Source organism: Phocoena phocoena, chromosome 11 (assembly GCF_963924675.1).
Source record: "Phocoena phocoena chromosome 11, mPhoPho1.1, whole genome shotgun sequence".
NCBI classification, from domain to species: Eukaryota; Metazoa; Chordata; class Mammalia; order Artiodactyla; family Phocoenidae; genus Phocoena; species Phocoena phocoena.
Genome location: NC_089229.1, coordinates 97,007,605 through 97,027,498, shown reverse-complemented (window position 1 = coordinate 97,027,498; position 19,894 = coordinate 97,007,605).

The following is a 19,894-nucleotide window of genomic DNA, read 5'->3' as shown; positions in this document are numbered from 1 at the left end:
GATTTCTCTATGTGGATAATTCTACCATTTGCCAATAATATAGTTTATCTCTTCTTTTTCTATCACTATTTCTAATGTTTGTTTTTCTTGTCTTATTGGATTGCCAGTATTCCAGTACTACATTAAAGAGAAGTGGCCATAAGGAGCATTTCTTGTACTGAACCACTGCTTAAACAGAATAAGTCTTAAATTTCTTTCTTGGGAATAATGTTCACTGTGAGAATTTGGTATCTATTCTTAACCAAATAAAGAGACTTCTATTCCTGGTTTTGTGAGAATTATTACTATTTTTCTAAAAAGGCATTGAGATTTACCTATGCCTTTTCTGCATTTATCAAGATAATCATATCATTTGATTCTCCTTTAGTCCTTTATTCCAGTGAATTACTTTTTGAAAGAATTTTTATATTGTTACTCCTTCTTGAAAATATTCACTTCGATCATGAAGTATTATTTTAAATACACAGTTGGATCCAGTTAACAAACACTTCTTTTTCTTTGTTTGAATAGTCATATATATGTCCAGAAATGAAATGAGTCTTTTGAATGGTCATTTGCTGGCTTTGTAATCAAGGTTATAGCAGCCTCATAAAAAGTTGAACAGTTTTCTCTCTCTCTCTCTCTCTTTTCTGAACTAGTATGTATAACTGATTTTATATATAGCTTCAGAGCTTAATAGCACTCTCCTATAAAACTTTTTGAGTTTGGGGCTTTGCTGGCACATGTGTGAATTTGGGGGGAAGCATTAGATATTTAAACATTTAAAAGAACAATTGATTCATTCCATTTTTCTGATTGTTTTCTTCTGCTTGTTTTGCTGTTTTCAGAATTTCATTCATTATATCTACATTTTCAAATATTTTTCTGAAATCTTTCATGGTAGTTCTTTCATTGTTTTAAAATCTCAGTTGTGTCTAAAGTTATTTTTTCATTCATTCTCTATTTTAAAATTGTATCTTGTCTCCTTTCTTTCTCTCTCTTTTTTTTTTTTTTTGGCCGTGCCGTGTGCCTTGCGGGATCTTAATTCCCGAACCGGGGATCGAACCCCGCCTGGCAGGGAAAGCGCCAAGGGAATTGGCGTTGGACTGCCAGGGAATTCCCTTGTCTCCTTTCTTAAAATTTTGATGTCTTTTCAGAAACATAAGAAGTTTTTCATAAAACCAGCTTTTAGTTTGGTTAATTTTTCTACTTTTTTTAGTTCATCGTTTTGTTGATTTCTGCCCTCCTTTTAATGTTCTGTTTCCTTCTCAGTTCTTTGGGTTTACACAATTGCTCTTTTTCTAACTTCTTGAGTTGAAAGCTTAGCTCATTTGTTTTTGTTCTTTCTTGCTTTGTGATAAATGTGTTTAAAGCTATAAATTTCTCTCAAAGAAATTGTGTCCCACGTATTTTGACATATGGTACTTTCGTTTTGTTTGTTTTTAAGTACTTCATAATTTTCCCTGTGATTTCCTCTTTAACCAGAGTTATTGGTAGTGTGCTTTTTAGTTTCCAAGCATATAGGATTTTTAAAGACTATACTTTTGTTTTCGAGTCCTAATTTTACGGCATTCTGGTCAGACTGTAGTTTGTACAATGTGGGTTCTTTGGCATTTATTGAGGCTTCCTTTGTCACTCAAGTTTAATACTCACTTTTGTGAATGTTCCAAGTGTTCTTCAAAAGATATGAATTCTGTATTTATTAGGTGTGAAATACACATGTATTAGCTCAGGTTTATTAATTGCATAGTTGTATAATTCAAATCTACTATATCTTTCTCTTTTTAAAATTTTTTTGTCAGTTTGATTGGTTAGTTTCATGGAGGAATGTGTTAAAATTAACAACTACAATAAATGATTTATCTATTCAATAGTTATGTCTCAGTTTTTTAACTTATATATTTCAATGCTTTATTATTAGGTGCATATATGTTAGTGATCATTGTATTATCTTTTTCTTTTCATTTTACTGATACAGAATATAGTCTCTCTCTGTTCCTTTGGCTGAAGTTCACCTCAAAATCCATTTTGTCTGAAAAAACCTGACACCCTAGCTATATTTTTGGTATATATTTGCTTGAGATATATACTTCCATACCTTTATTTTTATATTTGGAGTATATACAAAGGATATTTCTAACACAAACAAAATGGCGTCAAAATCAATAAATATACTCACGAAGCCACTACCCAGCTCAAACAGTAGAACATTAGCCACCCTGATCCATTATGCTCCCTTAACGCCCAAAGGTAATCTAAAACGTTGTCTAATATTTCTTCACTTTTCCTTGTTTTCACATATCTATGTGTCCCTATGTGTCATTCAATTCTTCATGCTTTCAAACTTGTATGAATGAAATAATAGTTTATGTACCTGACCGACAGAGCTGGCCCTGCTGTGACTTCTCCCATGAGAAATAAATGACTTCATTGCTTAAAATTTTTGAGTCAAGGTTGTAACGTGTAACCAAAACATCCTAGTGGAGTCAGGGTAGGAGGGAGTACTTCAAACGCACAGTCGTGTAGTGGAAAGGAACTAAGTGTCTAATGCAAGACTTTCCATGTAAGGAAACTGAGACCAGGGTCCACGCTAATTCCTGTCAGAGCAGTGGCTGGCATCCAGGTCTGTCTGGAATCACAGTCATTGTACCTGGGACTGACCAACCAGCATTTGTCACAGTCCCCTGTAGGAGACACCTGTTTTTTTTTTCCTGCCCCAAGTTCCTTCTTTATTGTGATTTGCTCCTCACCCCACTCCGTGTGATTTTGATGGGCTGTCAATCTAGGGAGACTCTCAGAGGGGTAAACATACAACCCATGCTGACCAATAAGGCTGCATTCTTACGCTGACCAGTTTGTTTGGGGATGAGCGTGTGACCCACGTCTGGCCGCTCAGAGTCCTTTGCAGGAATTGTTATGCGAGCTAGGAGGGAGAGGGTCAAACTCTCTCTCCCCAGCCCCCCAGAATTTTAGGAAAGACCTAAGGATCTTCACATGACTAAGTCTTTCATTTAGATCTGATACGAAATATCACCTTCTCTGATAGCTCAAGCCAAAGTAGCCCACCAAGCCCTGTATCTCACCAAACTGCTTTATTTTCTTCACGATTCCTAGCATGATCTGATTCTTCTGTTTATTTGTTTATCAGTCTCTTTTTACATCATCTCTCAACCCCCACCACCATGAAGAATTTAGTTAACTTCATGAAAGCAGGGGCCTTGTTTGTATTTTTTCACTGCTGTATATCCAGCACCTAAAACTCTGCCTGGCACAAAATAGATGCTCGACACATGTTCACTGTGGTAGACAATAGTGTTCTCTAAAATATCGTTGCCCTTTGGGGCTGGCCCCTTTCTGACAGGTCCCTCCATGAGGCTCTGTCCTGTAGGAGGAGGATATGTCCCCCGAACACGGATACCAGGTTTGACCATGTGACTATTTTGACCATCGTGGTATTTGACCGATGCAAGCTCAAGTGATACATGTTGCTCTTGAGCAGAAGCTTGAAGAAGACTTCCCTGGTTTCACTATTGCTTTGTTCCTCTTTCACAAGACCAAGGAAAAGACTGCTCTCTCAATCTGGTCCAGTTATAAAGTCTGGGTCCTTCTTACCCTACTGGAGGACATATAACATGGGTAAGAAATAAACCTTCGTAAATATAAGACGCTGAGAATTTGGGTTTTACTGCAACGAAATCTAGGGAACGCTAACACACTTGTTAAGTTAATGAATAAGCCAAAAAATGACTTTTTCCTTGAACTAGCTTGAATTAGGTTTCTGTCATTTGCAACTTAAAAGGTTATCATTGATATACTCTTTTATGTTGTTCTTTCATTCGTTACATTTTATCTTCCTCTCCAGAGTTTGAGGACAGTCATCCTCTTATTCATTGTAGCATCCAAGGAAAGTATCTGCTCATTGCACGTCTGTATTTTTATTTCTTCATTCCTGCCTCTAGAGTCAAGCCACTCAAGACAGAGACAGGGGACGGAACTTCTTGGCCTTCAGTAGCTCCAAATTAGGGGTGTTCTTGGTCAATTCTGAACATCCCACTCTGCCATTTTTCTTTCCTATCTCCACTGACCTAACCTATCTCATTAAAATGAAGAAAGAGCAAAGGCGACTCCTCCGGTAGTTTCAGACCAAGGAGTCTTGCCAATGTCACTGGAGCAGTAGGGGTGGAAACAGAGAACCGGGATGCTGACGTCAGCAGTTTCCTGGGCTCCTCTGAAGCTCCCGCCTCTTTATATGGGGGCCTGACAATTCACTAATTCTCAGCTAAGGGTACTGTGTTCTGTTTTTCTTAGTAGAATGAAGTTTGGGGACCTAAAAAGAAGTTCAAACCTTCTGTGAATAACAGATGGGGGAAGAGGAGACAGCTCAGGAAGATCATCAGTGCCAGTGGGGTCCTGGGTGGATGGATGATGGCAGGGAAATGGGGGTCAGGAATAAGGGGTCCATTGACCCAGCCAATCACCTGCAAGAGGAGATGGCTCCAGGTGTTCATCGTGGTGAGGGGAAGACCAGGTAGCTCTTCTCCAGGCCTGCTGTCAGGGCAACCTGTTTTTGTGTCAGAAGGAAAGGATCAAAGTTCTGAAATTAGATTGAAGGTTGATTCTGAGTCAGGAACACAAACACATCTATGTGTGAATGTGGTACATGGACACCCACACACACGACATGGCACAACATACATCTGTCTCTTCCAGATGGTTTAGAGAAGGGTTCTGAGCTATAGATCATTCTGGCAGTGTCTTGAAATCCATAGACACTTCTCAGAGTAGACCTTTTACAAAACAAAGAATATAATGAAACACAAAGGATTACAAATGAAACCAGAGATATTGAAACACAGTTACCAAGATATGATGAAAAAATATGATAGGGCTTCCCTGGTGGCACAGTGGTTGGGAGTCCGCCTGCCGATGCAGGGGACACAGGTTCGTACCCCAGTCCGGGAGGATCCCACATGCCGCAGAGCGGCTGGGCCCGTGAGCCATGGCCGCTGAGCCTGCGTGTCCAGAGCCTGTGCTCCGCAACGGGAGAGGACACAACTGTGAGAGGGCCGCGTACCATTAAAAAAAAATATGATAAACAATGTCTTTAGTAATGCATTAAATAACAGTTCTAAAAACTATCGTTGTTTCAAAGTAATGATGAGTATGTTGATATTTTGTGACAGTTGCAACAACTAGAGTGTGCCATGAAACTGAATTCTGTTGGTGACATAGTCACCAGTACCACTAACAGTAATGTGGGTTGTTGCCTGGACTCAAAATAGAGGGATGTGCTCCAATTCAGCTAGAGGTTAGTAAAAGAAAGAAGTCTTGTTCCCATCCAGGTTCTTCAGTGAGTTCTATTCAAACATACCTTGGGAGTCATGGAACCCTGGATAAGAACCCTTTGTTTAGAGACAGTTCACCTGAATTCAAAGAAAAGATGTAGTGTTTGGGATCCCTATCATTTCAGACCTAAACGACCCAGTTACTCTGTGCTTGACTCAAGGAGCCAAGCTGTTACCTGCTGGGTTGCTCTGCCCCGTGGGGCCAGGGAACCAGACCGGGCTTTGCATGAGCGTGATCTGGGGTCGTGCTTGTCACTTCTCCCAGATCATCACAGAAGGCTCTGTGTCCTCCAACTCAGCAGGCCTGGGAGCCATCCCAGCAGGAGCCGTGGTACCAACCCCTGCTCCCACCCCCGTCTCCAGCCCCTGCCTGACTCCAATTCCCCCACCTACCCTCGCGTCCTTGAAGCAAGGATATGTCCACCCGAGGACCACCACACCCCTGCAAGGATTGGAGAAGGAAGAGGAAAGGAACAAACTGTATACATCTAATACGTGTGCGACATTATGATATGGACTTAGCACACCCTGTCACCGCAACCCTTTGACAGGGGTTATTCCCCCATCTTGCAGATGTGGCCACAGAGGCCCTGAGAGTTTAAGCTGCATCACTTGAAGCCCAGATGGGTGAAGCCCGACTTTCCAACGTAACTCACAGATTCCCAAAACCATAAGCACACCATCTCTTTGAAACTGCTCATGCCACCTGTGGGTAGCTCCGATTCTCAAGAAGTTCTTCCTTGTTCCGAGCTTTAGCCTACCTAGCAAGAGGGACAGTTGGTACTGATGATTAGTTTTATTTAATGACAGAGTGATCGTTTATTCATTCTTCAACAATTTTATTGAGCACCTGCTATGGAGCAGGCACTAGAGCTGCAGCAGAAAGACAAAGCTCCTTCTCTCCAGGAATCCACATTCCAGTGCGGAAGACAGAAAATAAAAAATAAGCAAGTAGATAGAGGGCAGATCAGTTTGTTGAGAGAACGATACTGACCAGGGGGATGAAATTTGAGCAGAGGTCTGCAGGACTGAGGGGAGAGACACGTGGAGAAGAGCATCCCACGCACAGATGCTTGGCACATGGCAGGAAGGAGGCCAGCGGGGCAGGAGCACAGCCAAGAGAAGAAAATGGGAGCAGCAAAGCTGATATTCAGCCAACGTGCACCTATATATAGGAGTCCTGATCATTCAAATATTGAAAACCTTCCAAACTGGTTGGTTAAATGGCCGCTTTTCCAAACTCTTAAATACCACCCACCACGACCTTAGAAACAAAGCCCTCCCCCTTGGAATGCCCATACCCAGCCGCTATGGGGGCTGGCAGAGCAGGACACCTTCTGGTCCTTCTTCCAGCCCTGTGGTGGGCACCTGTTCAGGTTAGTTAGTGCCCACGTGGTATCTTTGGTGCTATTTAACCTTCTGAATATCACCCTGTGCAACAGACAAAGAGAGGAAGCAGGTTCCAGACCCGACGGTAAGGACTTTGTTCTTCACTTTGAATGAGAAGGGAGGCCCCTTGGAAGTTCTGAGCAGAGGAAAGGCACGGACAGTTTCCAGGTTTAAATGCCTGATCCAGCTGCGAGGGGGAGAATGCACCAAAGCAGGGGGCCTGGGAGGCTGTTGTCATAATCCTGCAGAGGTGACAGCGGTTTAGAAGTGGCAGAGCTGGCAAGAAGCGAGCAGGTTCTGGAAAGTAGAGCTGACGGTATTTGCTGATGGTGCGAATGTGGATCATGAAAGAAAGAGAGGAGGTAAGGACGAGGCCAAAGTTTTTGATCTGAGTAACTGGGAAGATGGAGTTTCCATCAGCAGAGATGAGAAAGGCTGTGGGTGGCCTTTCAGTCTTTGCCCGGCATTTGGATAAAAGACGGACTCTTTGGACTGAGAAAGGCACTCGAGGATTGAGACAAGGAAACGCTTTTCATCTAAGCAATTGCAGGGCAGGTTCACTATATACTGTGATGGGAATCCAGCAAGAGGAATTTGGTTTGGGAGATACTAAATTTGAGACAAAATTAGGTATTTATATCATGCCCAGCGGGCAGTTAGAGATAAATGTTTGGAGTTTGTATTTAAAACCCTGACACTGGGTGAAAAATAATGGAGTAAGGGGAGGGAGAGAAATGAAAAGGTCCAAGGAATAAGCCTGGGGGTGGATGTAAACAATAAAACAAACCTCCCCCCCAAAAAAAGTGGCGGAAAGGAGTTGGAGCAAGAGTCATCGGTGAAGAAGGGGGAGAATCAAGAGAAAGGGATGTCCTGTACCCAGATAAAGAACATACATCAAGGAAGAGTGGGGGAAACAACTGATGCTGCTGGTTATCAACTGAGGTGAAGACTGAGAGCCATCATTGGATGGAGTGACCTTGACAAGTAGTGGGGATAAGGGCCAGACGCTGAGAGCTCAAGAGAGAAAGGAGAAAATTCTTCCCAGTGGAGATAATTAAGATTTACAAATCTTTGGAGGGCTTTTGCTCTAAAGGGGAGCAGATATATGGGACAATATTGGAGGGAGGCCGTTTTATATTTTTATTGTAAGATAGGAGGTGTTACACCTTGTCTGTGTGCTGATGGGAATGACCCAAGAGGGGAAAACCGGAGATGCAGGAGGGGCTGGCTGCCCACTTGAGCAGAAGAGAGGGTGGGGTCTGGTATGAAGGGGTGTGACCAGCTGGGAGAGTGCTGGAGGCCCGGGGCTGGAGGATGTGGGGCAGGAGTGGGGTAGAGGTTGTCCTCCAATGGCTCCTACCTTCTCAGTGAAGGAGGGTGAGGATGAGGGAGTAGCCACTGAAGGTTTGAGGGGAAAAAAGAGAAAATAAAATAGTTACTCAGAAAAGTGGGAGAGTGAATGGACCAGGAGAATACATCAGGCAAACAGCACAGCCACCCTGTCCGGGATGGGGTGGTCCAAGTCTTCACACATCTGGTTCCTTTGGAGATGTGGTGAGTTCTCACACAGAAGGAACAGAGGGTAAAGCGTAGAGCTTCTCACGTGGTGTCCAAAGCTCCTTGAAGACTAGGATGATGGAGCCCCCGGCTGCTGCATGGGCCCAGAGCTCAGTGTACAGACCAGTGTCTGCTGCTCCACTGGTGACCCCCAGCCCTGAGATACCTCAGCCGCCCCCGCCACAGTGACTGCAACCCTACTATCAACGCTTTCTTTTATCTTAACATTGAAAAATTATAGTACACACAACATACCTACAATAAGGTACATTAAACTAAAGCCCATGAAACCACCCCCCAAGTCAGGGGCATAGAACATTCTGGGCCCCGAGAATACACCTTCATGCCCTCAGAAGCATCCCTCCTGCTCTCCCAGTCACTGACCTCCAAAAATAGCCAGTACTCTTGTTTTTCATAAAAATACTTTTTTTTTTTTTTTTACCATCTTTGATCTTGTTGTAAACGGAATTAAACTGTAAATATCTAGAATGTCTGTCTTGTTTTGCTCAGTGTCACGTCCGAGAGATTCATTCCTGTTGTTGCATGTATCAGAGTTTGTATTTTTCTTTGCTGTATAGTATTCCATTGGCGAGTTTACCACAGTTTACTTATCCATGTACTGTTGATGGACACGAGGTTTGTTTCCAGTTCAGGGTTATTATGAATCGTGCTGGTGTGAGTGTTCTTTTAACTGTCTTTTGGTGCACAAACATATGCATATCTGTTGGGTACATTCTGAGGAGTGGACTCTTAGGAGCGACCCCTAGGGAATGTGTATTTTAGCTTTTGAACCAACAGCGTACAATTTTCTAAAGTGGTTACACCATTTTATGTTGTATTAAATTACACCGCTGAATTATACAGTAATTCCTTCTTTTGAGCCTTACCTATTTTTCAGAATTCACAAGGCCCTTTTATACACAACTTTTTTCATCTTGAGAAGAGAAATAATTTAAGCCTGGGACAGTTACCATCGTCAGCATACTTACCTGGGACCAGGAATAGGATATAATGGGCTCTGGGTGGCAGTGGGGAGCAGCTGGACCAGGGATGGTCCAGAGGGTTGCTTGGGATGGGGAAGGGAAAGGGTACCAGAGACACACTGCCTCATTCCACCAAGGCTGGCCCCGCAGAGAGGCCCGCAGACCCTCTGCCTGTGGGGTAGGGAAGGCCCTTCAAGCCTGAGCACACTCACCCTCTACTCACTCACTGACATCCTTTATTTCCCTTCTCCTTGCGGTCTTCTTCTGGTTCATTAATTATGAATAATTAGTAATAATTAATCATCAAAATTCATTCATTATGCCCTTTTTGGGAAATGGCGCAAATCGCTTCGGAAAGCTGCATAGTGCAAGTAGCATCTTAAATTATGAAACTGTATTCAATGTATTTATGACCCAGTAGTAAATTTATACATAATCAAGGATCTTCTAATAGTCAACTGGCAGAAAATAAAAGATTAGAGACTCTCCTTCTGTAATCGACCAGACTCTCCCATGAGCAGGTGTGTGGGAAACAGGAGGAGGAACACGTGATCTGTCTGGGTTATTCTGAGCACTAAGGGGGAAGAGATGGGCAGGAGCGTGCGTTCCCCCCTGGGCACATGGGAGGGAGCAGGGAAGAGTCAGAACGCCCTGAGAGACAGATGCAGTCATTTCAACCTAAGCTCCGATTCTCCACACACTTGTCACGTAAGCCCCTTTGTGTGTCCTCAGCCCTAGAACAGGGTCCCAGAAAATGCTGCGAAGGGATTGTCTGATCTCCTTGCGGGGGATGCGTAATGAAAAGAGCTAAGAAAGTACTAGCTGCTCTAATAAATCAACCCTAAGACTTCAGTAGCTGGACACAATAGAACCGTATCTCTGAGTCTCGTAACAGTCCAGCAAAGGCGCTCCTGGTTACAGCGGGACTCCAACTCAGGGAGTCAGCCTCCTTCTACTTGTGGCTCTACATCCAAGTGGAGAAGGCACACCCTCCTTTTAAAACCTTGACCTGGGAGTCACTCACATTAATCCACTAAGGAAGATTTGTTATTTAGCCTCACCTGACGGCAAGTGGGGTAAGGGGGGAGGATGGCTTGGTCTACCATAGACATTTCGACACCGAGACTCACGGCTTCCCATTTGATTTATCCAGATTCGCTTCATTATGCCAAATGTCCTCTCCAACTACTCTATTTTCCATATCAGAGCCCAGATCACGTCTTACACATTTCTCAACCACCAGCAACTAGCACATGGTGGGACTCTGTAAATGCCAACTGATGGGTTGATTGATTCACAGCCCTTTCTCGGAGATTTCTAGAGTTTTACAAAGCACCAAGCCCTAATTCACATCTTATTCATTGTCTATCTACAGCTCCCTCTCTGCCTCCACAGTTACTGCCCCACCCGGCCCAGCTAGCTGGATGGGCAGCCGGAAACTTCCCACCACTTTTCCATCTGTAGAAAATCCAGTCACCCTCCTTGGCTCAGTTCAAATGGCACCTCAACAGCTAAACTTTCCTTGCCCACCGAGATTTTTCTTGTTCACAAATTTAGCACTTGGTGTTGCTTCCTGATAATGTTGCCATCTCAAATGCATCTCATTGCCCATCTAAATTCCAGTACCTTCATGCCTCTGTACCCCCTTAACACTTTGCTCCAAACCACGCACAGAGCAGATGCTCAGTGCAGACTTGTCAACTAATAGGTTAGCAAGATGAGATTCTAACACTCATGAAAAAGTATCCCCTGGACCAATGATCCCCTACATGCCTGCATCAGCAGGGGACTCAACAAAAGTGCAACTCTTCTCACACATCCAGGCCGCACAGACAACAAGATTAGGAGGTAATTTTATCTCCATCCCACTCCCTTTATCTCCCTCTTGTCATCACAAGTACAGCCCAGGAAAGAACAGGAGCAGAGAGAACATTGGGAAGAAGGGATTTATGATCCCCACGGCATGAGCTCGTGTGTGTGTGTGTGTGTCTGTGTGTGTGTATAAATGGGAGAGATCTGAGGAAAGAGCCCTCATGCTACACCCAATCTTAAGTGTCAGAGGAAACCAGCTGACCCCAGGATGGGTGGTCTCTGAGGCTGGGGAGAGGGCTGACCCCCTTCTCCAGGGATCTTAGCTAGTCAGCAAGAACCCTTTGCCGGATGCTATAGCCACCTGGCTAAGAGCATGAGCCCATGTGCTGGAGAGGAGAAAACACTGCACGCGCTGGTCTAGGGGGCCAACTTCCCACCTACTAGAATGAAGTAAGTCTCTGCAGCTCATCTATAAAATGGAGATGATGACTTTCTGCCACCACTGGATCCAGAGACGCCTGGAGGGCAGCTTCCAGGATGCAGTGATCAAGCTTGACAGCAAGGGGCTTTATACTAAGCATATTCCAAACTAAGACCTGGGATTATTGTAATCTACTCTCCCCAAGATTTCAGCACCCTGAATCCACAGATTGTGAATGTCAGGATGCACCCGAAAAGTCAATCTGGAACCGCCTCCTCATTTTCTAGATGAGACACATCTCATTTACGAGCACGTGGGGTCATGGGCTGGGCTTGCAGAGGGCCGTGCTGCATCTCTGCCTGTGGAACTTGGGGCTGTCAGGAACGGCCACCAGGAACCAAGCTTACGTGAGGACCCTCAGGCCACCTGGAAGAAATGCAACGCTTAGGGACCACATGCCAGCTTCCTGTGGGCCAGACTGAATCCCTCTGTGACCAGACTTGACTAATATAGAAAATCATGCCCGTGATGACTGGCAGCGGCCCAGGGATAGGCTTGTCACCCAACCAGCGTTTTCCCCTGGTTTTCACGTATAAATGCCAGGAAAATGACTCCCGCTTCCTTCTGCAGTCACAAAACTGGGATGATGTCAACATAGAGCTATCCTCAGCCATACCCTCCCGACCTCACCCCATAGAAATGGGAGGAGAGGGGAGAGGAAGGGAAGAAGGCGGGGGTGGAAGACCTAGATGAGGGTCTATGGGTCACTCTCAGCTTCAAGGTAGACCTTCTCCTTCCTTATTCGAAGGCCCAGGAGGAGCGTGTGGAAGGGCGGGGCAGAGAGTACTAATCACCTGTGCAGAAATACTTTGCTCTTTTCCATGACTAGTGGAACCCTGGCTCTGGTGGGAGGTGAGCAATGTGCCAGCAAAGAAAACCCATCTCCCAGGCTCCCCTTCAAATAGGGTGGCATGTGAGTAAGTCCCAGGCAGCAACGTGCACACTGCAGATACAGGGAGGCTATTTTACTGGGTCTTTGTTACCTCCCCTCCCTATTTTTTCCCTAGAACGAAGCGATGGCTGGAGCAGAGGCCATCTTGCAGCTCTGTGGCCTTGAGGAGAGAAGCAGTGCCATCCTCTCCATCTGTCAGGAGGAGACTTGGGTCTGCTCCGTGGTCTCCCAGCCTCGCCCCTCCCCATTCAGTGAGGAGCACCCCCTCTAGACCACCTTGCAGATGTTGGGACCCCAGAGTTTTCTGACCAAGTGGCCCAAGGCCATTCCCAGAGCTGGGTGTGTCCTTTCCTGGGTCTGTCCTCCCAACAGCAGACCACACCACATGGGTGCGCCCACCCCAAGTCCAGAGGCACCCCTGGGAGATGGTGAGGGAAGGCCACTCTGAGGAAGTAATATTTGATCAGAGACTCAAAGAGAGGGAACTAATGATATGAGAACCTGGGGAACCCACTCCTCAAAATCCCCACCAAAGCCACCCCAGGCCACTGGGGCATCCTTCCCAGTGACTATGCAATTCCACTCCCTAAAAGCAACTTTGAATTAGATAAATTCCACATTTAATTCCTCCTTAATTAATCCATTGCCCCCTCTTGCGTGTTCCGTACACCAGTCAATGGTGACCTAGGCTGCAAAGATACTGGCCTGTGGCCACCTCTGGCCACGGGCAATATGGCATCGGAAGGCTGGTCTGCATGACTGCCCCAGTTGCCATACTCTCTTTTTCCTGGAACATGGTTTCCTTTCATCTCCGACTGACTGATTCCAGGCCCCGGGCTCATTTGCCCATTTGGTCTTTGCCATACAGTCTGGGATGAGTTGGATATGGTTCCTGGCCTGGAGGCAGTGGGATGAGTGAGGTGACCGCCGGAGGGACCCGCAAGCCACAGGGATTATCAGTGTGTCTCTGAGTCACGTCACCACCATCGGGACCAGAGTTCGGTACATTTTTGCATCTTGGGGTCCTTTCTCAGCAGGAGGGAGAGAGGGGATGGACTTGAATTAAATGTAGGCAGGGAAAATAGTGAGCACTGTTCCCTCTCTCCTGGAAAAGGTGTGTCGCAGGGAGAAGATAGCACGTGGTCGTGAACATGGGCTTCTTGGTGCTTTAGCCCATCACAATGTTGTTGAGAAAACATAAGCTACCTTAGTGAAGATGGGTCTTAGACCCCACACTCTGAGCCAGCTGGAAAGGCTCCCAAAATGGCTCAGAGTATATTCACCAGAACATAATAAAGGCAGAGGATCTCAGGGCTTTGGGGATGTGGAAAAGGGTTGGCTGTGATTAATATATTCCCTCGGGATCGGATTAGAAATGATAATCACCTCTTCTTCAGGAAGAGACTAGGATTGGGGGAGGTGGGGAGGGGCAAGAAGGGGGTACCTAGGGAACTGGAGACGTGCACATCTTTGCCTTTGCTACAGACTTGTCAGGAAGTCTGGAAGGTCCAAAAATCTGTGATGAGATTTCCACAAAGAAGCCAATGTGACAGACGCCAAAGCTTTTCCCATCTTGAATCTAGATGATGTTCTGGAATCAAGGCAAGGGTAGGCAGCTACCCAGCTTGTTTCCTTTGGTGTGAACTCAGCCAGTTGCTCTTGGGTTTGTTTACGTTGGCCGCCCGCTGTGGTTTAAGAACCTTGAGACAAGAGAGGGAAACCTTCAGTCAGAGGCTCTGAGCAAATCCAAGGATTCTAAGCGGCTGAAGGGGAATCTCTGGGTGGGTAGGATGGCAGGTGAGCAGGAACCGAAGAGACTTCCAGGATTAGGCGTTCAGGAATTGGTGATTTTACGCAGACATATTTCGACGTTTTCCATGCGGTACAGCCTGGATGCCTACCGATTACAGGGTCCCCAGGTGCCCTGCTGTGACAAGCATCACTCTTTTATTTACTTCCAGGATCACCATAAAGACCAGGGGGCCTGGAGGAAGTACTGGGGTGGCCTGAAAGTACACTTGGGGGACTTGGGGGGAGCAATGCTTATTTATAATTGAGTCCAAAGTTATTTCAATATTACAGCACAGGGAACTATACTCAATATTTTGTAATAACCTATAAGGGAAAAGAATCTGAAAAAGAATATATATATATATATATGTGTATAACTGAATCACTTTGCTGTATATCTGAAACTAACTCAACATTGTAAATCCACTACACTTTAATTATTTTTTCCCCAGGAACTGGGGGCAAAGAACAGATATATATATATATATATAATTTTTTTAATAAAGCTGATATATCACCAAAAAAGGTTTATACAACAGTTTTAGCCACACTGTAAAATATTTTGCCAAACTAAATGGTGTCAATGCCTCAAGTTTGTTACAAATACCAGCAAAAGGGAGCTTTGCTCCTTTGTATGTTTTTAGTCTCGTTGTCTGTTTATGTCTTTGGCCTTGATATTTTTCTGGAAAATAGCAATGCTACTGTCACTTATATTAGTTTCTTTTTCGTTAAAAAACAAAGAAAAGTTATTTTAATATTTTCGTCTCTGGCCTGGCCCTCGCTCGTGTGTCAGTGATACGTCAGCTCTGATTCTCTGCGCTAAAGCTGTGGGACCTGGAGAGGGGAGGGCCGTGGCCGGTCATTGTCGCTTTCTGATGAAAGCCTCCTTGCTGACCCACCTCCTCACTTCCTCAGCGGGTACTGCAGCCCCATGTTTCTTCCTCCCTCCTTCCCTCCATCCCTGCCTGCCTTCCTTGCAGCGATCAACACTTACTGAGTGCAGACTGTGTGCAGGGACTACGCTAGGATTTGGGTCCTAAAGACTAGTAACGCGCATCCCTTTCCCTTAAAGGAAGTCAACCTCACGGGCGAGCGTGCATACCTTTCCGTGGGGTGGGTCCTCAAACATTAAGCCTGCCAGTCTCCAGCAGAGCTGCAGGGGTTTGGTGATGGAAGAGTGAGGACCTGGGCGTGGGAGAGAGGATTGCATCCATGAGATACAGCAGGAAGAAAAGGCTGGCTAGTCAAGGTGTGTCGCCTTGAGCAGGAACCAGAGGGCAAGGGTAAGACCACGGGTTTTCTGGTGGCAAACCAGAAACGAGCACCCTCATGTAGCAAAAGCCCAGGAAAGGAACACGGGAATACAGAAGAGATGACAACGAATAAGTCTGGAGAAGTAGAGAGTTTACATAACTTAGTCATGGGGGGAAAGGCTGGGGGGAAGACGGATGGCAGCCTGGCATAGAGGAAACAGCATGGCCTCCGGGACAGACCGAGGTTTCACCTTTGGCTCGTGAATGTATTTGCTAGGTGTCCTTGAGCAGCTTGGAGACTATCTTAAAGCACCAAGTTTTCATACAGGAAATGGGCTCATTGTTACCGGTCATTGTAAGGATCACAAATAACGAAGATGATGTGTCTGGTCTGAAGCAGGTCCCCATGAGCGGCCATTACATGCCTACATGTCCATGTCCCTCACTCCCCACACCCCTTCCAAGCCCAGACTCACAATGTATATGTGGTTCCCCTTGCAGAACAAAAGAGGGAACTGGGAGGGAGCTGGTAGATCTCTAAGCCTGAGCCCAGGGGGCATGACCCTGGAGGGCCAGGAGTCTCCCTCTCTGTCCTGAAAAGCATCACAGAAGGGCATGCCCGGGGACAAGGGGCCAGGCTGATGGAAGCTTGCAGGAGGAGTCCTGGGCATGAGAACTGAGAAGAGGGAACCGCGGAGTGGCAATGAAGGAGAAGGCGAGGAGAAGGGTCAGGCTGGGGCTGGGCAGCTGGGAGCCGCAGCCAGCCTGGAGCAACACGCCTGTCCAAACAGTGGGGGTCACTGTCCCATGAGGCTGTACCCAAACAGACAGCTCAGGAATGTGCCTTTTCCTTTTCTCCAGTGAGAGGTGAAGGCACAGGCTCGGGGGCGAGGCAGGTGCAGCCTCCTCCTAGCTGAGCAGAGACAGAGCTTCTTGGAGCCCCGTGTTCCTGTGTGTGTGTTGGTGTTAGCACCCCTTGCCCCACTGCTCTCGCCAGCTCTGCCCAGTGAGGTTAGAGGCGCTGGGCTCAGGGAAGATCGACACAGAGCTTTCCTTCTGGGTAAATGAGGGATTGCCCAGAGCAGAGTAAGCACGGAAGCTTCTGCAGCTTGAGAGGCAAACGCTTAGATTCAGCTTGGTCTGGAGGGAAGGGGGTGGACCGATTCTTCTCGACACTCAGAGACCCCCAACTCATAATCCCAAATCAGTATCTATGAGAGTGGGTCAGTGTGATGGGAGAGACCACCAGGCCTCAGAAGGGAGGTCCCCACCTGGAAGCTGGGTCCAGGCTGGGGAAACTGGCTTGATACAAAGATCTGGGTGTTCCAAGGAGGGGCTGAATTTGGTACTTGTGTGGTGAGGCCGGGATCCCTGGGGGATAATCGTAGAGCCCAAGGGTGGGACACACGACTTTGCTGGGGTCACAAGTCAGTTCAGCGAGGGTGTCAAGGTGCAGTGGCAGATGACCCCTCTAGCACACGTGTGACACTCGCCAAAGAGCATGGAATACCCCCCTGCTGTCTCCTCAGGGGGTCTCTGGAAGCCCCCTTAGGATGGGTAGGCCCTGGAGAACTTGGGGGGACCCAAGGCAGGAGGCCTCAAGAAGGAGGCGCCGATGGCCTCTTGGTCCAGCTTTCTTAATCATGTGGGCACTCCAGTCATTCACAGGAAAAGGAGGGCTTGCGATCCAAGCTGGTGGTAGGGCTCTAGTAAGACAGGCACTAAAGACACTTCACAGGAGCTTGTGCGGATTAAAGACTGTGAAGAGCGTTCAGTTCTTAGCAGAACTAGCTCCTAGTAATTGCTCTGTGGGTGGTGACTGTCCTTATATCATTACTAGTACTGGTCCTGTCACTGGCCTTAGGCCATGGGCTGCCGGGAGAGCACCCAGGGGCAGTGGGCCTCTGAGCGAGTGGTCATGATAGCCAAGAAACAGAAGCCTGTACCCTGGCGCTGAAGTCCTTACAGCTGTGTGAACTCCAGGCTTCAGTTTCTGTGGCTATCAAAACAGGGCTAACGATGAGAGGCACACTGACGTTAAAGCTAACGCAATTTTAGCTCCAAGGCCCCTTCCAAGGGTGCCCGGCACTAGAAGGATATACAGAGAATAGATGTGGCACTGCTTTCAAAATGTCTGGAACATTTTTTCAATCTTAGAGCTTATCGATGAAAGGAACTTGATAGAGGCTTTCCCAAATTTGACCGTAATCTTAAAATTCACATGAAATGACCAACAGTGAGTTGTGGAACTGAAAGAAAAAATTTTAAGTTTCTAACCAAAATAGAAAGTAAATGTAGATCAAACTTGCTAGAGGAAAAGACTGGATTCCTTTCTCTTCTCCTTATTGGAAATATTGGTATGAAAAGGCAATTAAGGAACCTGCAGCCAGTGGTGTGGAGGGAGCAGTATTACTATAAGGGTGAGCGAGTTGGTTAATTAACAAAAAATGAAGTTATTTGTTACAGCTTTTGTGGTGTTCTGGGGTTTTTTAAAGAATTTTATTTTAAAGATTCTTTGATGTGGACCATTTTTTTTAAAGTCTTTATTGAATTTGTTACAATATTGCTTCCGTCTTATGTTTTGGGTTTTTGGCCACGAGGCATGTGGGATCTTAGCTCCCGACCAGGGATAGAACCCGTACCCCCTTCACTGGAAGGCGAAGTCTCAGCCACTGGGCTCCCAGTCCCTTTTGTGGTGTTTCTGGTGTTAGCCTAAAATGTATATATTTTTTATGATTTCTCTCTTCATGCTAGATAAATAGTCACCTTTGTACCTAAGTTTATTTCATAATCTGGGGTACTTTTTTCTTAAAGAGGGTCCCTAAAATTGTAGAAGCTCCTGGTCCCACAAAGCCAGGATCTGCCCATGTTAATAACACCACCTGCTTTTGACATAATGATATGGAAAAGTACTCTACATATGTTGCCCAGCTACGTGGAGAGGAGCTTCCGAGGGGTTTCTGAAAAGAGACAGGGGCCGCTGAGAAGACAGATAAAATGGAAAAACTCAGCCTCGTGAAAAGACAGTGGGCAATTAATGGAAGCAAGAAGAAAAGAATCAAGAGAGGCAGGTGGAGTAAAGCCTGGGGTTGACAGCTGAGAAAACCAAGTCTGAAGTTGATAAGGGAGACACCCAGCAAAGTTCTTGAGAGTGTAGCAGGAAGGTGGCCCGGGGGATAGGGTTGACAAGGCCTATTTCAGGGGCCTCACCTGTTTCCCAACAAGCAGCCTCACTCAGACCAGGCAGATGTGGTTCTTGATAGAAGATGACACATACTCTCTGAGGAACCTGAGACAGGCCAACCAGAGTCCATTGTGCTGGGGGAAAACGAAGAGCAGGTTATGATGTGGGACCCATGTCAAAAGTCTGCCTCTTTCCCTTACGGCCTGTGGCTTCATCCCCCTAATTGAGGAAGACATCCTGGCTGGGAAGCCTCGGGCCTCCGTGAGGAAGGGAGAGAAAGAAGCTTCATGAAACATGAAGGTTCCTGAACGCGTATGCGGAGCTGTCTCTTGGAATTCCCGTCTGGCTTTCGCCTTGCACTTCCTTTCTGCAGATAAACTGCAGGAGCCCCGGGGAGGCCGGAAGGGTCGGTGGGATCCACCGTGTCTGGGTGAGAGTCGCGGGCAGAAAGTCTTCTCGGCTGGTCCTGAAGGGAGGTGGCTTTGCGGGCACTGCCACCTGCTGCTGTGCAGGGGACAGGGCAGAGGAGAGAGGGGAGTAGGAGGGGAGCCAGATGTGCAAACAGGGCTGCGTGTGTAAGAAACATCTGCTTTGTTTTCCAGAACGCGTGGCTCAGCCTTGAAGGGTGGGCTCTGCTCTCTGGCGCCCTCTGCTGTGGCTGAGCAGAGCGGATACCCCCGTGGGTCGGGGCAGGAGTGGAAATTTGGACACCGCTTACCTGGGCTGAAGGGGTTTAGGAGATCCGAGACACCGTTGCCCAGGGCCAACCGTGTAAAAGGTGAGTAGAATGGATCCGTGGAAGGTAAGCTCAGTCATCCACACTGAGCCACACCCTTCATTTGTGCCGTGCTGTTGGGAGCTGCAGAACTGTGCTTGTCAGGGGAGGAACGGACGAGTCCAACCTCATTTACCAGCAAGAAATGTATCTCAGAAAACACACACTGCAGGAAAAGGTACAGCCTTCAGCAGCACAGGAAATGCAAGAGAGTAAGTTTACAGGGGGCTGGGGGGAGCCTTCACCTCTCTTCCAGATTATCCGTGACGGATTCATATAAGTTAAGAGTTTAGAAGCTGCTGGATGCATATACCGTAGATTATAAATGGATGGAGGGGTGGGGGGAGAGTAATGTATTATTCGGGAACAGCATGTTCCTAAAGTATAAAGGATTTGGACAAGGAGGTAAAATGTTGAGAAAAGATGGTGGGCGTGAAAATCAAAACCTGGAAA